The sequence below is a fragment of the Limulus polyphemus genome, unplaced genomic scaffold, assembly GCF_000517525.1.
Source record: "Limulus polyphemus unplaced genomic scaffold, Limulus_polyphemus-2.1.2 Scaffold4727, whole genome shotgun sequence".
Lineage (NCBI taxonomy): Eukaryota > Metazoa > Arthropoda > Merostomata > Xiphosura > Limulidae > Limulus > Limulus polyphemus.
In genome coordinates this window covers 46029-48579 of record NW_013670337.1, presented here as the reverse complement: position 1 = coordinate 48579, position 2551 = coordinate 46029, and positions in this window count along the sequence as shown.

Below are 2551 nucleotides of genomic sequence, written 5' to 3'. Positions count from 1 at the left end.
ACCAATGAATAGTGGGATTGACCGTCACATTATAACGCCCCCACAGCTGAAAGGGCGAGCATGTTTGGTGTGACGGGGATTCGAACCCACGACCCTCAGATTGTGAGTCGAGCGCCTTATCCACCTGGCCATGCCGGGCCAAATATTTTAGTGTACTGGTTTCAAGATAATTGAAACAAAATAACACCCTGAAAAAAAAAAATAGTCACAAATTTTGGTGCGTGGAACTTGAAAGTTTGAATTAAAAAGAGACAACCAGATAGCTGAACACAATGTCTTTGTAATATTTCATATAACGTCGTTACATAAAGTTACCTTACATGCTGCTAAACCGTTTCAGAATATAGCTTAACCTCGTTCTCAGAAACATTAATAATATAGTTGTAAAAGTAGTTTTTTATCGTAGATGATATTTTTCTGATCGTTTTCAGTTAATAAAGAGGAGGTTTCCTACGTGTTCAGAGTAAAAACAAAATGGTGGCTGAAGAGTGGGGAGATAGATAAATGAAATTCTTTATTCACCTTATATTTTCACTTAAAAATTAATCAAATAAGTATGTAATCTTAAAGTTTATACTAATATTATTCTTTATTTGTTTATAAACCTTTACCATTAACGAGGGTGGGGAAGATTAGCATTATTTTTTTTTTCTCGAGTGGTAACTGATAAATGATACGATACGTTTTTTTAAGTTGAAAAAATCTTCACGTTTATTTAAAGAAAATATTTTCCACGTGATGTTGTAGCGTCCTTATTTGAAGGTGATATGAGTTACAAGAAATGAAAAAAAAGATAGAAATTTAAAGAGTGGCTAGGTTAGTACCTGATTTAAAGAACAGAGAAACGCTCTTAGTGCCGAAAGTAAAATTCGACATATGCACGTGAATGTGTACATAGCTCTGGTAACTCGCTGTATCCAGAATTCCTGTCTGCCTCTATATATATATATATATATATTTCCCGAAATTCCCCAGAGAACTTTGTTTCCTTCAAATGTCAATTATAAGGTATTAATGTTACACATTAGCGTCTAATTTGGAAAGCATAGTCAGAGTAGTTATTATTACTTAGCACAAAACTACATATGAAATCCTTTTTTTTTGTCTGAACACGTAAAGGGAGTGGAACTGGCTAATAGAATATTAAACTTAATTATAGGACTCGTCATTAGGAAAACGTATTAAAGTTTCAGCATGTTGTATTATATATTTTTAAACTATCGAAGTAATCAGTTTATCTTACTACTGATTCTTTATTTGCATTTTCTACACTTATTTTAAACGCTTATGTTTTCTAAATATTTTAAGTTTATTTCTTATTTTAAAAAAACGAGTAATATAAAAAATGACGTATTTTTAATAGACGAAAAGTTTCCAGTACTTTAATTGTTCGTAAGTCCTCGAATAATATCAAGATCAACCTGAAAATTTAATTTTAATAATATTCTATGCTTCATTCTTTTCAATAATAATCGTTTAAATATTAGAATACTCAAGTGATATTTATTGTTTGGTTGTAGAAAAAAAAATACATTCAAGCATTTGAAAACAATATATTTATGTTTGTTTTTGAATTTTGCGCAAAGCTACACGAGAGCTAATTTAGCAGTGTAAGAATAGAGGGAAGGCAGCTAGTCATCACCACCCACCGCCAACTCTTGGGCTACTCTTTTACCAACGAATAGTGGGATTGACCGTCACATTATAACGCCCTCACGGCTGAAAGGACGAACATGTTTGGTGTGACGGGGATTCGAACCATATATTGATGATAATAATCAGGTAAAGTGTAAACCTGTTTTCTCACATTTCTCTTAACTTGACTATTTCGAACCTCGAACATGAGATCCGAAATGGACAAACTAAAAGGAAAGTTAAAATAAAATGGGGGGGGACAGCAGTAAGTCTAAAGACTTACGATGCTAAAATTCGGGGTTCTATTCCTCGCGATGGACGCAGCAGATAACCGGATGTGGCTTTGTTCTAAAATAAATAACAACAACGTATTTTTACTACAAATGTTAGGCTTAGTGGTTTGCAATGATTCGCCAGCTTTTGACGTTTAAACCGTAAATTTAAATATTCTTTTAATCTGTAGATTGTCCAAAGTGTTAAGTTCTTCTAAGACTTAAGTATAAATGTAAAACCATACAAGTGACTATGTCTTGGTTAAAGACTGCTAATGTAAGTTGATATTTAACAGAGTCTCTAGGACTATTAATTACCTTTTAAAACTTACGTTTACTGCAGTAAAAACAAGTATTTTTAACGTGATGAATAGCTCTAGTACTTCATTTAAATAGTAATGTCTTTTGCGAACTAAGATACTTTTTTGTATTACATGATAAATTGAGTTTGTAGTAGGTATCCCAACCAATTTCTTCCATTTTAGCCTTGTTTGTTTTTTAAATTCCCAGTATTAAAAGTTGTGTTTTAACACTATTTTAACAAACACGTTAATGACTTTTTTCTGGTTTTACCTCTTCGTTTGTTTTTTGTTTTTAATTATGCACAAATCTACACAAGGGCTATCTGTGCTCTGCCCACCACG